Here is a 22916-nt window from a genome sequence, read left to right as displayed (position 1 = left end):
TGTGTCTACTCTAACCTGTTAACATGGACGCCGAAATAAAAAAACAACACGCGACGCTGCCATCACGCGAGCATGAAGCGGGCAGTGTTCTCCAGGCTTAACGCCGATGGCCATGACAAAGCATCAGTATTGACGCCCTGGGAATGAGAACGGGCTGAGTTTGATACCCTGAGTATGCTGAATTCGCTTACAGGCCTCAGGTCCACAGGCGCGAAGCAAAGTTCCAGCTCTGGAGGGAGTTCAGCATACCCAGGGTATCTTCTCTTTGTCTGGCTTAACTCACCCTAACAAAGGAGATCCCTCTAAGCGGTCCTACGACTCTGGTTATCAACTCGGTAAATCAATCCAGGGGTGTAAATCTGGCTCTGAGTGCGTTCCAATAAAGGGGGCGGTGTTTGCAGCATGTGACCAATTACAGACATGGACAAGTCTGTCAGCAGAGCGGCACATTTTACACAGAGAGAACAAACTGTAATATTAGACAAATATGAAGACATTACACATTATCCAGTCTAACAGTAACACAGATGAAGCTGCCAAACGCAGGAAGGACAGGCTGGCAAAAGAAAACATCGCTGACTGTGTGAATGCGTCAATTATAAGATTTAAAATATCACTGCCCCATCTAGAGCATGATAGATCTGACTATATGATGCTTCTAGAACATATTTGAAGAACAGAAATGATTTTATGAGTCCCTTGGAGATAAATGTGGCATGTATGACAATTTAACCTTCTTTCGGCTGCATCCACGACTCCGCTGGTGTGAAACACACCTGGGAGCAAATAAAAAATATATACAGTATATATATATATAATTCAAAGTGATAAGCAGGCTTATGAATGAATGAATGAAAGACTTATTTCGAACATAATAAATAAAAACAGATACAAAATAATAACAAAACAAAAACAAGAGTTATATTGTCCGAAAAGGAGTAGGTAGAAGAAAAACTTATATTTCCCTACCCCTTTCTCACTTCTCCTCTTATAACTCATATATCATAGAATGATAATATAATATAATATACAACTATCCCAGATTTATTTACATCCCAAGTTGAATATATGAACAGCATCCCAAGTTTATTTACAACCCACAAATCCATCCGGAGTTAGAAGTATATAACCAACCTTTAACACAACTCTTCCTCAACCATATACCTCCCAAAAATATCTTTCTTGCATAGCTTTTTAAATTGATTTATATTTGTGCTCCCCTTCGACCCATCACCCAACCCATTCCACAAATCCACCCCACAGACTGAAATACACATACTCTTCTTTGTTGTACGAACACAATGCTTTTTAAAATTCAATTTTCCTCTTAAATTATAACCCCCCTCCCTGTCGCAAAATATTTTTTGAATATTGCCCAGAAGTGAATTATGTCTCGCTTTAAACATAATTATTGCGGTTTGAAATTTGACCAAATCCATGAATTTCAATGCATGTGACTTTAAAAACAGTGGTGTTCGTGTGTTCCTTATATCCCACATTATTTACTATCCTGATTGCTCTCTGTTGTAGTATGCATAATGGTTGTAAGTTGCTTTTGTAAGTGTTACCCCAAACTTCCAACACAGTAATTCAGATATGGTGATACAAGTGAAGAATACAGAATGTGCAGTGATTTCTGGTCCAGTATGTGTCTTGTTTTAACTAAAACTGCTATGCTCTTTGCCAGCTTTGTTCTTACATAATTTATCTGAGGTTTCCAGCAGATTTTGTGGTCCAGTATTACACCCAGAAATGTATTTACATATACTCTTTCAATATTCACATCATCTATTATCATTTGTACTTGTATGTCTATTTTTTTGTTTCCAAATAACATAAATTTTGTTTTATCCAAATTTAATGACAATTTATTTCTGTCAAGCTTACTCTCATATCCAGCTGTCCTTTCTGCATTTTGCAGTTTAAAGTGTGATGCTTTTAGCCTGGATTATGAATTTATCTTCTTTGTTTTTGTGTAATATTATTTTACAATGTGATTACCGAGCTCTGATTGGTCAGAAGGCGGCATTTTTATACCATGATGTATTAAGAGAACTGGATACAGCGTGGAGGCGGGGCCCCCGTTCATTCCTATGAAAGTTGCTTAGTGGCGTATGAAGCACTGAGTATAAAAGTGTGCTCAGGGTGCAGATTCCAGGCAATAATGCCCTTCATTAGCCTATTTTTACATCTACTACCTTATTGGCTGAGGAACACTCCATCATTAGCACAGACCAATAGCATTAAGTAGTGCACAAGAAGCCGCCCTCGTAGTTACTGTACATTCTTTCATCTCCAAAGACAGACAGCTGTGTGGACTTTCTCCTGAACCAAGTAGCCTAAAACTTAGTTGAGAGTCGTTGAAGATAAAGTGAGTAACCTACCGTTCATATTGTCCAATCCTGTAATATATCTTGATGCACTATATTAAACTTAGACCTGTGTTGCTGACACAATTGAGCAGAAATGGCAGTAGGCATTGTTTTCCTCGCTACAGTTGCTCTGTTGTTCGTTACTGGTTGTAGTTTGATCGTTTAAAGGGACTCCATGTGAGAATTAGAAATGTCTTGTTAACAGCGACACCTGTGGCCGTTAAGTCAACGAAAGTCAGCGTCCTGTTGCTCGCGCTTGTGCTCGCTCTACATAGACATGAAGGAGGATCGCTCAACACAGTGAGGCGACACACGTCAGCTAAAAGCACAATATCACTCTATAATTCAGCTGCTTGGCAGTAATGTTAGCTGACCAGACGAAGGTCTCTCCATGAATCAGTGCTGATCCTAGTGTTGGCTTTTCCTGCTCAGCCTCCCGACCGCGGCCGGAGGGAACAGGGGAGACGCCGGAGTTTTGGTCGGAGACGATAACGTTTCTCTCTGCGGAGCCCCGTCACTTCACAAGACACGGGAAACCTCTGTTGGTCTGGAGGAGCTGCAGCAGTTATTTCTGCACAAACGTCCACTGTACATTCACTAGATATTCTCAGAGCTAAACTAACTCTTCTGCAGTGTGGAGTGAGCAGCATGCACGTGAGAGTGGAGCGAGATAGAACGAGCGTGTTGTGTGAGTGAAGGCAGGCAGAGGAGCAGAGTACAGCAGAGACTCCGGTCCTGGAGACCAAAGCTACGGTCTCCCCCGCGTCCTCCGACCGCGGCCAACACTGTTTAACAGACGGGCTTCACTAGATACAACCAAGGGGGTTTGGTGCTTCACTGTAGTTTGTGTTGGAGTCTGAGTCTAAACAGCGTAGACACAAGCGAGCGACAATGAGACACCGACCCACAACGATTTATACGTGGAAGAAGTTACAAACAGTCCCTTTAATGCTGTTTGCTGCAATTTAGCTGGATGGCTTTTACCTTCCAACATGGGGCTGGGGTGCGGATGAAAAGGTGCGTCGCGGTGGTATGTGTACCTTTGGTGGTGAAGTATAAGGCTCCATATTTGGGTCATCTCCCAGTAAATATTTTCTCTTTTTCTAAGCTGGTCAATGTATGTGTTGTTCATTGTATTGAGATAGGTTAGAGTATTGTCCTGGCGGTTCAAATGTATCGCTAATTGATGTAGGTTGGAGTGCATTTGTATTACGTGCGCTGCCACAAGAGGGCACTATGACCTTGGTAATTATTCCTCCTTAAGACAGTAAGCTATTGAAGTGCCTATCATTCCTTCATTTTTACCAGTGGTGCTATTGTGCTATGTTACCTTTGCTGTACATCATTTATATCCTTTTCACCTTGTTGTTACTATCTGTAGTATTATTATCATTATTATTGTTTTATAATTATTACTAGTATTTGTTAGTGGCTTTGTTATTGTGGAGATTCACAGTTTAAAGTCTTATTAGGTTATTCTGCTTCCTATAGACCACACCTACCAATGATGTGTCTTCCTGTACCCTTTACATCAGTATTCCTGCAGTGAATGAGAGAAAGAGATACCTGCCTCCCATGTTCTGACAGACACCCCACAGAGACAGTCACTTTAGTGTTTCCTAAGCCAGCTACCTACCTATTCCAAAACACTCAAAAGGAAAAGTACCCAGGTCTTCTATTGGGCCCATGGAGCAGGTGCAGTAGCGTCCCCTCGGTCACATGGCTCGGTCACGAAGCAGGTTAGGTCAGGTTAAGTGTTTAGCACAAGTTTCAATCTAACCCGGTAAGAAGTGAACCTCCTCGTAGGACTGAAAACCCTGAAGGGTTAAACCTGAAGTTATCTCGCTAACCCCAAATCCTGTTTCCTAGCACAGGGCCCAGGGACATGTGTAGCACATTGTTTTGTTTGTGTTTTTATAAAAAGGCTTTTCTGTTGCTAACGTATCAGTGAAAGCCCCCAACTCACATCCAGCCATCACTTACATGTCCGTCAACGTGCACACAAAATAAAACAAAATATATATTTTCAGACTTTGAGAGCTCCACTTGGTTATTAGTGTAACCATGTATATGTAACTGCTGTCTCAACAGCATTCAAATAATGTGTGTCAACATGTAGTTTGTCTTTCTGAAACAAAGTGAAACAATAGTTCTATGCAACATCTAAAACATGAACTTTAGTCTGGTTTTAGAGCTGCTTCTCACCTACTCAGTGCTCACTGGGAACAACACAGTTAGTTAGTGTTGTCCCTGAATCAGCTAGCAGTTCTACCTTCTATGCTTTGCATTATGATAAACCAAATAAACACAAATAGAATCAGGTGCCAGATGACATATATCTCAACTAGATACAGGTTACAGTAGTCCTGTTATAGAAATAACCCAGTTGTCTACTTTCTCATATTTAAGGAAAAGTGTGCAGCAGGGAATGTGTTGCACCCCCCGTGTTGGCTTGAATACCTTCAATCTTGTATTACAAGCTTGTAGGATTAGAGTTTTATTATGCTGTCGAGGGGATTTAGGAACATGAGTCCCACGAGTTGGGAAATTGAACTTGAATCGAATGATCTTTGTGTGTGTGTGTGTGTGTGTGTGTGTGTGTGTGTGTGTGTGCAAAGTGTCTATGTACTTCATATGTTTACACCACTTGAAAATGAACATCATACAGGACACATAAAACTCAAGAGCTCATTTTCTGAAGACACATTTTTTTATTAAGAAATAAAAAAAGTTTTACACATTTGTAAAACCTGTTGAAACATTTTTTTTTTTTTTTACTTAGCTTACAGGTTGGCCATAGAAATAAAAATAAAATCTTTCAAATTCTGTTAAAAATGTTTTTTTCTCTCCAAGAACTAAAAAACATTTTCTCATGTACATTCTGAAAAAGGAAGGGCTGGCATACAGTCTAATTCAGGAGAGACAGAGGCGTTGTCATTGGAGACCATGATCACAATGAGTCTGGTGACAGAGGACATGGGGAGGATGAGTGGGACTCAATTTCCCAGAGGACTTTAGCCCTGAGATCGTCGTTAAGTGAGTGAAAAGGAGGAAAGATGATTTTACAGCCTTTCCTGTCATTGTTAGCATCTCGTCTTCACCAGTCAAATCTGGAATCAAGCTAGAAATGTAATTAGGTTCTGTTCTCTGAGGAAGGACCACATCTTTTTCAAACTTCAAAGAACCAAACCAAAGAACGAAGAGGCTCTTTGCACCAATGAAATAAAGCCCACAGAGTCACAGAGATGATCATTGATTGATCATGTTCAATGATAAAACGGATTCTGTGTCACCTCTACACAGCCCCAACATCATATATGTGGTCTAATGCTGCATCTATATCACCAGAAAAAAGACAATCCGATTGAGAATCCTGCAGATATGGTGGTGTTTTTTATACCAGTAATGAACATGATGTAGGCAACATGGGATTTCAAATCAGGTTCTCTGTAGTTTGGTTCTTAAATAACGCACTAAGGTTGCAGGTTTGGTGGAAGACAAATTGGATTTAGATAGAAATGTCGGAATAAGCAGAATGTAGAAATTGCATACAGGTTTTTAAAAGAAAAGCCCCACATTTGATATGGTGTAATCTGTTTTTTATTGGATTTACTGCGTTTGTTGTTGAGGGGCAAGCTTCCCAAAAGCAGCAGGAATGACTTCAAGGTATTTGTTCCATCACAAGCAGATTAGACCTACAAGTCCTATAGGGTACTGGTTTGATTTTAGAAAATATCACTGTTGTGTTGTAGATTAGAGACGGTGACCTTTGGTGGTGGCTTGCTTTTGGAAGCTGCCTGATTTTTAGCAGCACAGCAGTACTGAGATAAACATAGGCAGGTAGAATGATGGTGGGCTTAGTGGCAGTGTTACTGTGTTTCATACCCTCACAAACTCACTACTTAGCAGTCGGTCACAAAAATAAAACACATTTCACTAAGAAATTCAGTTTTAGTATCATATCAGTGCATTTCAAACCACAAGATCTTTGATGGAATAGTGGTCTTCGTTTCGTTTGGTTCCACACTGCAAAACATTTTGTGGGGGGGGGGTTAAAGAACTGGACCCTGAATATTCACAGGATATCTTCTTCATCAAAGGTTAATACCCCTCTTGGAAAACACAGCGAGAAAAAAAAGATTCTACAAAGTATTGCACGTAACAAATCTTTTTTTTTTGATTGATAGTTGTACATGTTACTTCCAATGACAGAGGATCAAATACACTAGATTTTGGAATACAAAAGGCAAATGTGAGAGACACACAGTCAAAAATAAAATAAAACAAGAAACGGCTTCATAAAACAAGATCAATAAAACTAAAAAGAAACATTTTTTTTTCACCCTAAAAATAGATCTTCAGAAACTTTTACATTCACCTACAGGTGACTTTCACATTTCAACCTTCGGCGGTAAAAACTTGTGCATCGCTAATGCTTCGATTCTCTTGCAAATTCATATTCTCTGAGAAAAATGGGGTTAGGTTAGGTTAACGGAAGGTCTACATAGGCTAACTGAGGGGAGTGTAAGAAGGTAGAGGGACTGTACAAATTGTAAATATACACAGAGAGGCAGAATAAACAAAACATGACTGCATTAGTTTATTATTTCTGCTTCATGTTTCCCCACCAAAAGAAGATCTGTAGCACTAGGGACAGATTTTATTCAGTTGTGAGAGTATGGAAGTTCAGCCATATTTACAGGCCTTAATCTGTTTCTGTCTCTTTGCAACAGATATTAATGTCAACATTGCTACTGACAGATACTTCTCCAAGTCCCCACAATATTAACATTTCTTTCCATTTCGTGCATCTCAGAAATGATCAATCTGTGTAAACAACCCAGAAATGTGGACATTTCATAGATGCACCATGCAGACCAAATAGTAAGACAGAATAGTAACTGTCCATAGGTGCTCTTGTGCAATTTGTCTTTTTAAAATTCAACATGTTATTTCACGTTCTGATGGTGTTGTTCTTATGGGAAGGTGCTGACAGATCTTTCTTTTAGCATTATTTCCATGTTTTTGACCTTAGTGCAAAGATCCTTCAGGGGAATTGAGAACCAGATCTGTACAAAAGATTAAGAATAAATGAAGCTTTGTATCTGTATTAAAAATGGCTGAGGTCTGCAATGTGAGCTTAGCTGTACAAAGACGACTTCTATAGAAAAGTTTTGGTACTGTATGAAAATAGATGTCTGCTGTGGATTTGTTTCACAAATCCCCTTTTAATGATATGAACTACTTCATTCTATTTGAAGAAACAAAATAAATTGACAAAAAAAAATCAAAAATCAAAAATCAAAGCTCAGATGAGAAACCAAATGAGGCCCTGCTCACACGATCACTTCTGATGTGATGTTGTTGGTCAGATTCCTGCGATGCATGTGTACTGTAGAACGGCATATTGATACCAATGAATATCTTATTACATTTTGATCTCTTTTAATATGTCTTCTTTTTGGGAGAAGCACTTAAATCAAAAATCTTAAGGGTTTAAACAATATTCTGATTTTTTTTTTTTTTTACTATGGAGGCCAACGAGGACCTGAATAAAAAGATGGCAGTTTTTTTTATGTTGGCCTCTTCATTTGATATGAAGTCCAAATACACAAATTAACGTGCAATAACAACTTAATTTGACTCTCGCCTTCGATTGGGGATAACATAAGCAGTTAAGGTGTGTGATTTTCCATTCTGTGTGCAAAGACCTGATCCAACAAAGACCTGATCCAACAAAGACCTGATCCAATGGCTTCTTAAGCTGGACAAAAACAACCAGTTGGATTGCTACCATTAAATGGTAATTTTGGGATGCTGGTTTAATGCAGCTCTAGGAAGGTCCTGAGTGGATGGGCGCTGGTGACACAAACACATGGGAAACCTCTTGTTCCACAGACAAAAGTGAATGGAACAGTGGTTAATGTCCTACTTCTCAGATAGTCAACTTTCAGTTGTTAATGGATCAGTGATCAATGTTCTGAAAGTCAGGCTCTAAAGCATTAACATATGTCAGTACAGGTATGGGGGTGTCACACACAAACTTCCCAGTCTTTAATATATCTATATAGTGCCCAATTTCCCAGCTTTCATTAACTAGAGTACAGTATATTGGATCAGAAGTAAGTTTACTATTCTCTTCATATCTGTTTTTGGTTAGGCTTTGCTTAGAATTCCAGGCAGCAATTTAAGGTCTTAACAAAGTCTGATTTACCAACACTTTCAAGTTTTTGAATTATGGAATGTTGCAAATGGTGTTGTATTTACTGTTGCTATTGCAGACACCCAATTACCACCAACTTGCAGGGAATTTAAGTGCAATGGGTACAACCTGTCAACTACCTTTTAACTGCCTGTTAGAACAGTTGAGCTTTTCAGCTCTCATTTGAAGTGAAGTGAGTAACATGGTGACTGTGGGGAAAGACTCTTTTATTTCACTTGGCTCTGATTGTCTGCAGCCAGCTGCCATATTTCACAGTGTCTGGGAAAGGAGTTTGACACTCAGACGAGTCGACAATCTGGCGCTAGTCGATTGTTGGGAGGAGCGTCACCAGACCAATAGTTGCTTTGAGTCATTGAGTTGGTGACATGTTGTTTTACCATTGGCTACAGAGCCCTGTCGGACTGAATTTATCCAAAGGAAATACTGTCCCCTGGTATTTACAGAAGAGGAAAAGCTATAAACCAGCAACACCTACCGACATACACATGGAGCCACTCGATAGAACTCCCTTTTTTTTTTTTTTTTTTTACTGTACATTGAATACTCGCTGAATGTTTAACCCACATCCCAGAAGAGAAAATATTTGGGAAAAATAAGCTGCATTTTTTGGTTTGTTTGTTTGATGCTAAAGACAGAATTATTGGCAGGACCAACGCTGGGGAAATGAATGATGAGGATTATTACTACCATGGCTGCCACTGTAAATGGATGATTGGTATAATAGCTTAGTATTTTCACCCAATGAAAGAAGTGTTCCTTCTTTATGTAAAACTACAGCAATTATCATCAACAGTGAATAACAATAACATTATAGCCAGTCTTAATAAAAAAATCTAAACATTGACAGAGGAAAAAACTAATATAATGGAACTTCTCTGTAGAAAATAAAATAAATCCAATCCAAAATTGTAAGCCAAGATTGCTAGTGCAGTCACTAAAGTATGTAAACTGGTCTAGGACAGAGAAAGATAGATAGAGAGATAGATATAGATAGACTGATTAGCTACTACTGTACAGTACGTCACAGACAACAACTCTCAAGGTTCAACCTCCACACTTCAAATCCTTTCAGATACCTCTCTCTTTGTGCAGGAGCAGGTTTCCCCGAAGCAGCAATTCTACTTTTCTCTTTGACCCATAGTTCATGGCTATGGACCATGGGGATATTTGTGCTAAGGTGCATTTTAAAAACCCAGGATCCTGGTTTGATGAGGGTCATCGGCAATCATGGCTGTGGACAATTATACCTTATTTATTTGTTTCTTTTTAGCTGCACCAGGCATTTATGTGTATTAGTAGCTCCAAGCTAAAAAAAAATTAATCTACAGGATGAAACATGTTATTGTGGAATTGAGACAATTTCCCTGTGACAGCCACATTTTACAATTTAGGTTGCTACGTAAGCTGAAATATCATCCAAATGTTGTCTTTGTCAGAATTCCTGATTACTGAGTGGGGCATGCAACTTTATCCAGTCTATCTGTGTGACATGAGTAAAAAAATAACAGGTTTTTTAATGAATTAAGGCTGGTTTTCATGGAACAATGGAACATCAATGTACCAGCATATAACCTATATATATATATAATATCTATTATATATATAACCAGATGCTGTCGCTAATTGTCCACTCTGCCTTAAACAAGACACTAGTGAGGCCATGTACTGTAGTCACAGGATATTACAAATGGATATAAGGCACAGTACCAGTAATTGTGAATAATTCAGAAATAGATTTGAAAGTGATTGCTTACCCTTTTAAGAAAACCCACCAAAGTGAAACTACTTCCAAAGTTATCCTACAAGATTTGAAACGGAACATTTTTTTTTTCCTTAAAACCCTCTTCTAGGTCCACCAGACAGACAGATAGACAGAAAACTAGCTAGCTTTAGAAGTCATTTGAGAGGACAGGACAGGAGAGAAGAGGAGAGCGAACTCAGGAGAGCCTCCGCCTCATTCCTTTACATCATGGTTTCTACGATGGTGTGGGTGGGGGCCTTCATCAACTGGCCCTTGTTCCCATTGGGGTCCAGAGGTAGGAGAGACTCCTTGAGGCCACGGTGGTCTGCGGGACGGGAGCTTTGGCCCCTCCGCGAACTGGGGCTGCCACCGCCTTAATCCTCTGCAGGAAAGGAAGGGGGGATGGATTGGTAAGTATGAGTGAAGGGCAGGTTAAAGGAGAGGTTTAAATAACAGAGAGAAGGAGGGTAGATGAGGGAAGAAGCAAAGGAAAAGAGGTAGCAAACCACAAAGGAATGATGGATAGAAGGGAAGTGAAAGAGAGGAATGGAGTGAGCAATGATGGAGAGGGGAGAGACAAAGAGAGGAGAAGGGATACAAAAAATGCCAAAAAAAGATAAAAGAGGATAAGAACAAGATCTAAGCTTCACATTTTTGACAAAAAATAAAAGCATATAAGCAAAACCTACAAAATGTGCATCTGAAAAGGTAATTCAAATAATCCTTTGATTTGTCCTTCGCAGGACATGAGCATCTCTCATCTGAACCAGCCTTAAAAACCACGATATGGACCGGCTACATAGCTACCAATGGCGACTCAAATACGCGTAGAGACGTCATTTATCCGTCTCTGTAGCCTGTTCAACCAATGAGATGATCCTAACTGTAGCCTGTTCAACCATGAGATGATCCGTATCTGTAGCCTGTTCAACCAATGATAGGATCCGTATCTGTAGCCTGTTCAACCAATGAGATGATCCGTATCTGTAGCCTGTTCAACCAATGAGATGATCCGTATCTATAACCTGTTCAACCAATGAGATGATCCGTATCTGTAGCCTAATCAACCAATGAGATTGATCCGTATCTATAGCCTGTTTCAACCAATGAAATCATCTGTCTCTGGATCTGTCTCTGGATGTGATAGAAGACCAGAAGTGGGTGTGGTTTGAACTGGAAGTCACGTTCATTCCGGCAAATGTTCTATTTTTTAAAACTAATATTCATTGGACAATGCAATTGTTGTACCTTCAAAGCAGCAAATTGATTAAATTACTGCCATATAATTCATTATGAAAGATATTACATATCTGCATACTGTACTTTCTTCTTTCTCTCTCTTTATTTTTATTTTGAACAAAACTAACAGCCCGGACAACACAGGAACCTCAGGAGCGCGTGGCCGGTCTGCGTTGCGGGCTGCGTGGCGGCTGCGTGGCGTGGTGGCTGCGTGATTCGCGCTGCGGGCGTTCACACCAGCTGCACTTCAGATGCCGTTTCTGCTGCTGCAGCTGCTGCTGTCAGCCCTTTCTTTCTACCTAGAGTTTGCCTTCTAAGACCATTTCATTCATTATAAATATATAGTTTATATTTATTTTAGACCGAGAAAGGTAAAGAAACGTGTGGGTAATTTGTAAATAATAGTAATAATCCACTATTAAAACTCCGTACTATATTCATTCATGGAGCTCTCCAAGTCACTGCATGTTCTAGAACACTTTCCGGCACATATTTCAGAATAAAAGCCTTGTGTTAACAAATGAAGGAGATTCTGTCCCACAGAAAAAAACGCTGAGGGCTTTAATTTCAAAATGAAAGCAGGAAATGTTGATATAAACCCCATACTTTATCAATTCATGGAGCTCTCTAAGTCACTGCATGTTCCACAGCACTGACTGCTCATATTTCAGAATAACAGCCTTGTGTTAACAAATGAAGGAATTCTGTCCATAGAAAAAACGCTTGAGGGCTTTATTTGAAATGAAAGCAGGAAGTGTTGATTTCAAAATAAGTCTTTACTTTTTTCATCTCTGTGACATATTCTTCTACAGATAAACAATCGAAACTGTAGTAATCTTGCTGGTATGATGTTAATATACAGTCAGTAGATCACTTTCACTGTCTGTTGATGCTGTGAGACGTGCGCGGCACACAACCCGTTCAAAAATAGGCGAGACCTCTATTCTCTAGAAGAGACGCACCTGAGACAAGCGTCTCACGCAAGGAGTGTGGCTGCAAGGAGTTATCTCTAGACGCTTTTCATATAGAGCAGGTATAGACCGCACCCAACAAGAGATCCCCCATGAGCATTGTATTATTCTGGTAATGCATTTGTGGGCAACCAGCACTCCCCTTTAACTGGGGGACATCGAAACAATCACAAACTGAATTTTCCATGAAACCTATGGCTCATACAGCATGTTACATCTTAAATGGATGAATATTAACTGAAATCAGGGCTGTCCTTCACAAAGAAATTCTTAGTTAACTCTCATACAATTTTGTCGAATATCGATTAATTGATTTAATCGACAGCTCTGTAAAACTGAGTTTCTCGACAAAGAATCACACAAAAGCGCCACTTAAATCTTGTGATTACCAGAGATGTGCTCAATAGTTTTCTTGTAAATAGTCATTCAGCGTGAAAAAAGGTTGAAAAAATGGCAAATTGACTAAAGAAATCTCAGTAGATTAGTCGACTAATCGATCGTTTTGGTCTCAGTCGACTAAGAGGTGGCAGTCTTAACTGAAATACAAATTAAAACCTCATTTTTATTTCAGTATTTCGACCTGGGTTTTTAAATGGAGGAAATACACCTAAAAGCCACAATTGTCAGCTTAATTTTGATGTTAGTTTGTGGGGTTTGAAAGATATCCAGCTGCCACACCAGGCTATAGTCTTGCCTCCTCCTCTCTCGATGCCAGAGTTTCCCTGAATGATAGAACGGTCCACAATCGGTGCTGTGCGTATTCCCAACCCCAATAGTCAGAAAAATGTCCAATTGGACCGAAAGCCCATATCTGACAGTCACTTATCCAAAAAACAACGGCCATTGCTCCGAACATACACACTCTCCCTGCCAACAAACAAAAGCAAATGGCTAATTATTATGCAGAATGATGTCATCACACCTTGCTGCAGACTGGTGTGAGCAATCTACATAATATAGCCATCTCTTTTCACTAACGTGGAGCAAATGAAATGACTAGCACAGGCTATGCTACAAAAAGAACAGGCCATTTTTTTTGGTCCCGAATAATAACAAGCAACTTGGGAAGAAGAAATAATCTATTTCCATCACATGACTTGTGCTTTCCCGGGATAACAGCTTCAGATTTGGGTACATCCCTGTACTCCACCCACCTCAATGAGCCGGCCCATCAGATCGGATGATCTTGATGACAACTACCATGGGGATGCAGATCATGGAGGTCAAGGCCAGAGTCCAACCTATTTCCGACGGCCCAGTCAGGATACTCGTAGACCTTGTTGTACGTCAGTGGCTTGTATTTGACCAAGGAGGAAGATGAAGCAGCTCTGGAGAGGAAGGGAACAACTTTTAGAATACAAATGTAACCCTATAAAGGGATAGCTTAAAATTTTAAACATTTTTGTATCTGGTCATTGGATCCTTCAAAAACCTAAATTCAATGCACCAAATTCACTTTACAACAGGTAACATGGTGCCAATGACTCACGGGTTGTCAATGTGGTATATACTTTACTCAATTATGTTTGGAGGATTTGAAATGAAATAATTAAGTAATTTTTTGGTAAACCATCTATGGACGGTTCAAGGCAAATACTGTATATTGAATTTCATGTAAACTGACCAAATCAAAATGGCGACATTTCTCTTTAAGAAACATGTGCCACATCATGGGACACTAGTACACGTTTCAGGAAGTGGAAGAATGTTTGTACTAAAAATAGAAAGAAGAAGTCAAACTCTTGTCTTAGGTCATCATCTGCAGACTGATGATTATGGTTTACTGTTATATTACAATAAAAGCAGCGTCTTACCATGCACAGTACAGGAGTGATAATAGTCCAGCTCCACTTTCATCCAAGCATTTGGTCTGTAGCCAAGCATGTCCTCAAGTGCATCGTAGAAACTTATCACAGCCTGTAAAGACGGTAAAAAAACATTCAGATGATTTTTTTGCAAGTAGACTCTTGCTCAGGTCCCAGAGCTGCACCAAGGCTACTGTGTTTCAAAACAATTAAAAGGCAAGACAAGGTAATTTGTGTATCACATTTCAAACACAGAGGAAGTAATTCAAAATGCTTCACACTGGGCTAGTAAAGGACATAATGAAGAGGAAAATACAATTTAAAAAATGCAAAATTAAAGTTCAATGCAGAGAATCCATCAACCAAAGGTACAGAGAGTAGCATTAAGTCTTGTGCATGGATGATCTTCAGCTACAACCTACTGTAAGTAGGATTGGTAACCATTTTACATTTTTGTTACATTTGTATATCAATTTTCATTACATCCCAACAGCATCAATAAATCAAATGCTCCAAACAACAAATACAAAAAAACTATCTGGTGTCTGTGGCTGTCGCAGGACAGTAATAACCCCGTCAATCATTCATTACTGAATGAATGATGGGACATGTCTACCTGCCTGTCTACCTGCCTGCGCAGGCTGCCCGTGCACTCATTGTGCATCCTGTGTTCTATGAAAACTACTATAATGTAAAAATGTATCTGATTTCAGGTGTGCAAAAAGCCTCTAGTATTTGCAGTGGCATCCCCAGCAATTGACACGGTTATCTGATAAGATAGATTTGCTGTTCTAAATGGACTTTGCTGTGATAGAGCTATCTATCCAAAGAGAGTGCAAAGACATCCGGACAGCTCATTCAGTGCACGGAGACATTACAAGGCCATACATTTAGAAGCATTCATTTCCTGTGCACTAAAGTTGGTTAGTAGTTGTTAAGTATACATCCTTTTGGCTCACAATATTCTATTATATTTGGAAGAATGGTACTTACCATAAACCCAGGCAACAGCTATACATTCAAAGAATGCCACCCACAGAAGGCACACACCGCTAGCTGCATAGTAATCAAACAGCTGGAAAACATACATGCCACCCCTGCAATGAAATAGACAGACAGGAAAATGTCACTTTAAATAGAAAAACCTGTGACGGGTCTTTATTCTTGTGTCTTTTAGTGCATACCCTTTTAGTTTAGTCTTCCTCAATACACTCAGCTTCTGCAACACTCACTTAAAGGGACTGTTTGTATGAATCAGAAATTGGTTGTAACAGCGACACCTGTTGCCGTTAAGTCAAAGAAAGTCAGCGTCCTGTTGCTCGCGCTTGTGCTCGCTCTAAATAGACACGAACGAGCATCACTCAACACAGTGAGGCGACACACGTCAGCTAAAAGCACAATATCACTCTATAGTTCAGCTGCTTGGCAGTAATGTTAGCTGACCAGACAAAGGTCTCTCCAGGAATCAATGCTGATCCTAGTGCTGGCTTTTCCTGCTTCAGCCTCCCGACCGCAGCCAACACTGTAGTTTGTGTGGAGTTGAGTCTGAACAGCGTAGCCACAGCGAGCGCGCATGGGACACTGACCCGCAATGATTTATACGGTAAGAAGTTACAAACAGTCCCTTTAAGTGCAAGAGCTTGTAAATGAAACATGTAATTCTTAAGAGATCATATAATGATCATTAACAAACATAGTGAGGAGACAGAGATATGTTGAGACTAACCAAATGTGAACCATGCTGACATGTCCACATGTGAGAGACTGCTACTTTGTCTGAGTGTGTAGTCACGTGTGTGTCCAGTGTGAAAAGTGTTTAACAATCATGGGAATCCTAAACTTGAACCAGGCCACCACAGCCATAAAAAGATGTTGTCATGGGAACGATCTGAGGGAGAGAAGCGAGCGAGGGAGGGAGGTGGGGCGGAAATAGAATGACAGTGAGAAGGTTGAACGTGTGTGAGACCAGGTTGAGAGGAGGGAGAGGATGAGGATGGATGAAGAAAAGAGTGACGATAGATGGTGAAAAGTATGATCATCTTGGAGACAGAAGGAGAGGGGAGGGGGGAGGGGGAAGTAAGTGGAGGAATTGGAGAAATTGGAGAGCAGAAACACTTTAACACTATAAATAGCAAATCAATATTTATTTAAAAGTCTTAATTGCTTTTTTGCACCATAACTGATGAAACCTACATATATTTCATCTAAGGGTTTCCTGTTTTATAAAGTAGTTTTTCACTAGAACAAAAGCCTGTAGCTCCGGGGGGGAATTATGTATTTACAAAGGGACTCATCATGCTAACTGCATTGTGTAGACAGCACTTCCAGTCAGCTAGTTATCTGGTATTCATGCTATTGGTCAAAGAGGTTTTAACATCAAAACAACCTTTATTGAAGAGACATGTTTGTGCAATGAAGGTGCCAAGGAATCTGGTAAAACGTGTTGCTCTGTCTCCATCAGGCTATTGTTTTTCTTTTGGTTTGGTTTGTCTCCCCCGCTGAGGTTTTTTGCAGCATCAGTGTAGGTATTTAATCATGTGACCTTTTGTACCAAGTGACTCAGTCAGGAAGTCAATTGAGAGCAGGACAGCCTCATGTTCTTTTGTCTTGACTTGCCTTTTTCAGTCCACTGCAATCTTCAACGTTCCATGTCTTTGGCAGCGTTACTCGGTATGGACATGTTTACCGTATCCTTTCCTGCCTCTCTATTGATTATTATTACGTAGTTTGATGTCACGTGATTATTTATTACATTGTGTTAATTACTGCTAATAAGCTTTTACGTTAGCTACAGCAAACACAGTGCTATAACCAGTGTAGTTGATATTTACGGAGGGAAACATCTTTGAACAAAGTGTTCAGATGTACAAGATCTTCCAGTCCCTTCACGTTGGTACTAATGTGATTACTACATTATGAAAATGGCCCAGTGATTGGCAGTTTGGTTTATAGCAAGTTCACTCTACTCGTGCTTTAGCCCTGATTTTCCACTTCCCAACTAGCGACTAGAAAGGAGCCTGTAAATTTGAAATTTGATCTGAGAATCTACAAAAACTCTCGTGAGACTCGCGCCAGACGACCTATCCTAGCCTCAACATTCGAGGCATACGACATGAAACAGGAGGCTGTTGTAACTTGACTCTACATATTCCAATCTGCCCAAACTTCACAAGCTGGATAAGAGTCCGGCCTGAAGACATATACGTTCCATTATTGAGTTATGGTGATAGTGACACTACTGGCAACAAGAGATGGTGTATATTGCCACCTCCCCTCATAGAATTGCCTTTAAGGATGCCCACTGGTTCTCAACAGGATATTACAGTGCCACGCGCTCCACGCAGAAAACACCCTCTAACTGTTGCATGCAGTGTCCGACTTTCATGGAAATGCACGGCAGCGGGTACTCCAGATGTGTGCAAAGGGGCGAGGGCCCGTTCAACGCTGTTTGCAGCTTTAATTCCTTTTATTTCTTTAGACAATTATAATTGTATGGTGTTTGTTACTCATCTCATTATTAAAGTAACTTTAGTAATTGTTTCATTTCTCAGTTTCACCCTTTCTCCGTCATTAAACTGACATACGACGAATCCAGTCTCCAGTGCTTGATGGTGGAAGTTGTTTAGCTGCTCGTCAGATTGCACAGGGTTTCGTGCATGCAGGACAAGACAGTGAAACAAGAGCTTTGTAGCGGGCTGGACTACAAGATTGAGCTGGTTTGAGTTACTGCTGCTACGTCACAGAGAGAGAACACTATGATAAAGGCAGCACTAACACAGGTAATCTCATCCTTCACAATAAAGTGGAAGACAAACAGGCAACCGCATTTGAAACCAGGTCCGTCAGCGCATGCTCTGGTAAAAGCTCAAGCAGTTCATCTACGACCGGTCGAGGCAGATGGCCGCCCACCCAGAGCCCGGTTCTGCTCGAGGTTTCTAGCCGCTAAACGGGGAGTTTTTCCTGGCCACAGCGCATTAACATAACAATGCAATGCTCATGGGAGATCTCTTGTTGGGTTTCTAACTATAGAGTACGGTCTAGACCTGATCTATATAAAAAGCGTCTTGAGATAACTTCTGTTATGATTTACTCTATATAAAAATACATTTTATTGAATTGAATGCAGCAGCCGTTGCATGTGCTAAAAAAGAAATGCAAATGAAAATAGAAAGGGCACATATAGATGCATCACTAGATGTATTGAACATGGAGAAAGAAGAAATAGCTGCCACTGCTGAGGCAGAGGTGCTTGAGGCAAGCGCAGGCACAGATGGGGAAAAACATAGCTACAGAGTAGACCTCCTACTCAAACCCAAAGACCCCGAAGAGCGTACTTCTGAATATGTACTTCAGCATCCCACGTCTCACAATAGCCTTCAGTCAATGCCAGAAATGAAACCCATTCCTGGTACGAGTTTGGATATGGAACCTATGCCACAGCAGATAGCATTGTTCCAGCTCCTAAACCATAGCCAAGAGAATGACAATAACACCTTCCTTCTGGATAATGTCCCTACAAAACAGTCAGTAAAGGTGGAGTAGTAGAACAGATCAGACCTATACTGCTGAGGAGAGACAGGATGATGGTTGGATCAGGACAGGAGGACTCAATGACCGCAACCATCCACAAGCTCCACACAACAGCACTCCATTAGCAGGCAATCCACATGAGAGGTAAAGCATGACAAACATTTATGAGGTTCTTTGCTCGCTGCGAACTTGTCAGCACAGGACTCATACAGTTTGACGATCGCCCGGAAAGCTTCAGAGCCTGGCGTGCTTCGTTCCTTAACACATTCAAAGGCCTAGACATATCAACAGGCGAGGAGACAGACCTCTTTGTCAAATGGCTAGGAAATGAGTCCGCTGGACATGTGAGGCGCATCTGGGCAGTTATTGTAAACCAACCTGAAAGAGGGCAAACAATGGTGTGGGAAAGACTGGAGCACTGTTATGTATCACCAGAGGCCATAGAGAGCTCACTCTTCAAGAGACTCGACTGGTTCCCCAAGATATCTAATAAGGATTTTCAGAAGTTGAGAGAGCTGGGTGATCTGTTGAAGGACGTCCTTTCTGCCAAGGCTGAAGGACAATTGACAGAAGGGCAAATGATTACCAAATCGAATCCCTGGATGGCCAGGTGTGCCTACCTCTTCATACGCTGATCGAATGTAATCAGATCCCCAACAATCGATCAGATATCCCCACTCCAGATGCAGCGCTCCACCATGCTCACCTGAAATCTGTAGCTCTTCAGATTCCTGAAATTGACCACCAAGCTCTAATTCTGCTAGTCCATGGCGGGGACATCATAAGAGTGCACAAGGTGCGGGAACAGATCAATGCTCCTCCTGACGCCCCGTATGGTTAAAGGCTCGATCTAGGATGGGTCATTGTGGGAGACGTCTGTTTGGGAAATGTTCATAATGCATCCATCGTGAAACCTCTCTTCCCAAGCACACTAGAGAATGGTCGTCCATCTCTGTTTCAACCTTGTCCTAATCACCTCCTCATCAAAGAAAGATACAGCGACTCTCTGTCAACTGACCTCATCAAGAGCTACCTCAGAGATAATACCGCCTGCGACAAAGAGGAAAACCACATTGGGTGTACAGTTTTCCAAAGGACAACAAGATGGCTCCGTCGATCGAAGATGAGGCCTTTCTAAAGATAATGGGACAAGGGCTCCAAAAGGATGATGCCAATAATTGGGTAGCCCCCCTCCCCTTCAGGACACAAAGGCGCGCCTTCCCGAAAATCAAGCACAGGCGCTAAAATGTCTCTCTGCACTCAGATGCAACTTGGAGTTGCAACCAGATATGAGAGACAAGTTCTTTCATTCATGGGAAAAATACTTGAAAATGACCATGCAGAGATTGCTCCTCCTCTGAGGGAAGAAGAGGAACATTGGTATCTTCCGTCCTTTGGTGTGTACCATCTGAGAAAACCAAGTCATATCTGTGTGGTATCCAACTCAAGCGTGCAATACAAAGGGGTTTCGCTGAATAATGTCCTTTTAACATGTCTGGATCTTAACAACACCCTACAAACGTCCTGATTAGCTTCAGAAAAGAGTCCATCAGGGTGACAGTGGACATACAGCAAATGTTTCACTCTTTCCTGGTCAGAGAGGTGAAATCTTGAGATTCCTTTTGTTTAGGGATAACAACCTCAACAAGATCATCATTGAGTATCCCATGAAAGTGCATGTCTTTGGCAACAGCCCCTCTCCAGCTGTTGTCGTCTATGGCCTTGAATGTTCAGCGCAAGATGGTGAGGCTGACTTCGGGTTGGATGTCAAGCAGTTCATAGATCGGGATTTCTATGTGGATGACAGCCTGAAGTCACTGCCCTCCGAAGAAGCTGCCATCAGCTTGCTGAAAAGAACACAGGATATGCTCGCCTGCTCGAACCTCAGGTTGTATAAGATTGCGTCAAACAGCAGTGAGGTAATGAAAGCCTTCCCCTCACAAGACTACGCAAACAACCTGAAGGATCCTGGAGCTCGGCACAGACACGTTGCCAATGCAGCGTCGCCTTGGACTAAATTGGGACCTGCAGCCCGGACACGTTCACATTCCAGGTCGTAGACGAAGATAAGCCGTTCACTCGTTGGGGTGTCCTATCTACAGTTAACAGCTTATACAACCTAAACCTAAATATCTCATTATTCGCACAGTGCAGCAGGAAACCTATGCCACAGAGCTTAAATGCCTAAGGAACCAGGAGTCCCTAAAGACAGCACTCTCAAGAAACTGGATCCATTCATCAATGAAAACGGCCTAATGAGAATTGAAGGCCGCATCACAGAGGCAAAATTGGAGCGTGATGAAAGGAACCCTCTAACAATTCCCGTTAGCCATCACATCGCAAGGTTACTTGTGTTGAACAAAGCCGACATCAAGGGCACCTCCTTACAGAGGGTGCTATTCGCACTGCTGGCCTGTGGATAGTTGGAGTGAGAAGGCATGTGAGCAGCATCATCTATAAATGTGTCACCTGCCGCAAGCTACGTGACATATTTCAAGCCCAGAAGATGGCCAACTTACCTGCAGATAGGCTAAGCATTGAGTTTCCCTTCACTAATGTTGGACTGGACGTGTTTGGGCCCTGTACTGTTCTTGCAAGGTACACAAGAAGTGGCCACTCCAACAACAAATATTATGCAGTGATCTTTACCTCTCTAAGTATCAGAGCAGGGGACTTTGAGGTTATTGAGTCCTTGGATACATCAAGCTTTGTGAATGCCCTTAGACAGTTCATTTCATTTCAGACCATTCGTGGTCCAGTGAAGCATATCCGCTCAAATAGAGGCACCAATTTCATTGGGCCCTGCAAGGAGCTCAAGGTTCCTTCAAACATAGATAGTGTCTTTATGGAGAGGTACCTATCTGAACAGGACTGTACGTGGATATTAACCCACCCCACTCCTCTCACATGGGCGGCGCATGAGAGAGGATTATAGGCATAGCCCGGAGAATCATGGATTCCATGTTCCAGCTGGAAGGATCCTCAAGGCTCGCTCATGAGGCTCTCACAACTCTTCTGGCAGAGGTAGCGGCCATCATGAAAGCAAGACCCTTGGCTCCAATATCTATTGATCCTGCGGATCCAATGATGCTTACCCCTGCTACCCTTCTCATGCAGAAGATAGGTACATTCCCTGCTCCTCCTTATGAATTTGACACCAAAGATCTTTACAAGCAGCACTGGCGTCAGGTTCAATTCCTTGCGGATGCTTTCTGGAGGCAAATGGAGGAAGCAGTACCTTTCAACATTGCAGATCCGGAGCAAGTGGCATTCAAGCAAGCCAAACATTGATGCTGGAAGTATTGATCTCATTAAAGACTCCCAAGCCAAGAGGAATGAATGGCCAATGCCATTGGTCACTAATGTATTCCCAGGCAAAGATGGAAAGGTCCGCAGTGTTGAGATCAAAATCTCCAGACAAGATGGTACCAAGCTCTTTCTCGGGCCTGTGACGAACTTAGTCCTCCTTCTCTCCGAAGAAGACTACAAGAGCAAGTTATGTGAATGGGTGTTATCTATAGATACCAGGCAGGGAGTGTTCTGTCTCCATCAGGATATTGTTTTCCTTTGGTTTGGTTTGTCTCCCCCTGCTGCTTTGGGTTGGTTTGTCTCCCCCCTGTGCAGCATCAGTGTATGTATTTAATCATGTCACCTTTGTACCATGTGACTCAGTCAGGAAGTCAATTGAGAGCAGGACAACCTCATGTTTTTTTTGTCTGGTCTTACCTTTTTCAATCTACTGCAATCTTCGACGTTCCATGCATGTTTATACATCTCATGTGTAGTTATATTTCCTTTTATTTCTTTAGACAATTATAATTCTATTCTATTCTATAATTGATGGTGGAAGGTGTTTAGCTGCTCGTTAGATTGCACAGGGTTACATGCATGCAGGACAAGACACGTGTCTTTTGATGAAACTTGAAGGGATGATGCATCACCACACTGTGTTCTAGTACGAGTCACTTTGTTTGATGTAATGGAATTTGGATGTAATTCGAGGTAACATTTCTCTACACAAATTTCTTTCTTAAG

General features: G+C 41.3%; 1 pseudogene; it reads right to left on the bottom strand.

Moving 5' to 3' along the window:
• Nucleotides 1-5217: 5217 nt before the first annotated feature.
• Nucleotides 5218-22916, bottom strand: part of LOC119490172 — a 49666-nt pseudogene continuing 31967 nt past the window's right edge.

This window comes from Sebastes umbrosus, chromosome 1, assembly GCF_015220745.1.
Source record: "Sebastes umbrosus isolate fSebUmb1 chromosome 1, fSebUmb1.pri, whole genome shotgun sequence".
NCBI classification, from domain to species: Eukaryota; Metazoa; Chordata; class Actinopteri; order Perciformes; family Sebastidae; genus Sebastes; species Sebastes umbrosus.
This window is presented reverse-complemented; position numbering and strand designations above follow the sequence as displayed.